Below are 1,139 nucleotides of genomic sequence, written 5' to 3' on the forward strand. Positions count from 1 at the left end.
TTTATGAGAGAATTATTAGGAGAAATGAAATTTTAGGTTTTATGTATTCTTTGTTAATCTCACACCTGAATACAAGCTTTTTAGATCCCATCCACCATCCACTCCCCTGTTAACTCCTCCTGGGCCTCCTGATTCCTCCCAACTTTGTGTTCTCCCTTTTTGTGTTCTCTTTTCTTGTTCAATCCACTGAATTTAATTTGGGCCACCATATATGCATGGGTTTAAGGCACTATTCACTGGAGCATGAACAAGCTACCATGAGCTATACAACTAAAAAAAAAAAAGAAAGGCTTATCAGGCACTGTTGGCACATGGCTTTAATCCCAGCTCTTGGGAGGCAGAAGCAGGCAGATCTCTGTGAGTTCAATGCCAGCCTGATGTACAGAGCAGCCACAAGTACACAGAGAAACCTGTGAAGAAGAAGAAGGAGGAGGAAGAAGAGGAGGAGGAGATGGAGGAGGAGGAGAAGGAGGAGGAGGAGCTTTCCACTGCCAATAGTTCCTAGCTAGGGGCGGGACCTCATGATTCCCTCTCCACACTGAAGCATTGCTTAGCTTGGTCATGTGCAGCTCTTGGGCTGAAGAGCGCAGCCGTTGCTGTGAGTTCCGAGATGAAATGGTTTCATCATATCCAGAAGACCCTGTTTCCCAACAATCCTCCCAACCTCTAACTTTTACAATCTCTCCATCGCCCTGAGCCCTACGAGGGGAAAGATACAATATAGATGTCCCAGTTAGGGCTGGCACTCCACAGCCCCTTATCCTGGGCACTTGTGTCAGTTTTGCGGCGCCTTATTAATCAACAACCTTGGCATGAAGAAGCTTTTCTGATGAGGGATCAGAGCTGCACTCATCTATTTGTATAAGGAGAGATATTTAGAAACTGGTTTGATGCTATGACCCTTCACCTAAATAGTAATAGAACTTAAGAACCTCTTAAACAAATGGTTCTTGGCCCCCCCAGGTTTACAGTACCAAGGATAAGTTCCCTCCTGTAGCTTTAGGTCTAATTAGAAATCTGTCGGTTGCCCCCATAACACCCATGCCACTATTGTATTCCCAGGACAGTCGTTATTGTATCTCACAGGGTTCCAGCTGAGTAAGACTCTTGATAGTTTCTCCCCCAGCAGCAGGAAAAGT

This window comes from Myodes glareolus, chromosome 16, assembly GCF_982192425.1.
Source record: "Myodes glareolus chromosome 16, mMyoGla1.1, whole genome shotgun sequence".
Lineage (NCBI taxonomy): Eukaryota > Metazoa > Chordata > Mammalia > Rodentia > Cricetidae > Myodes > Myodes glareolus.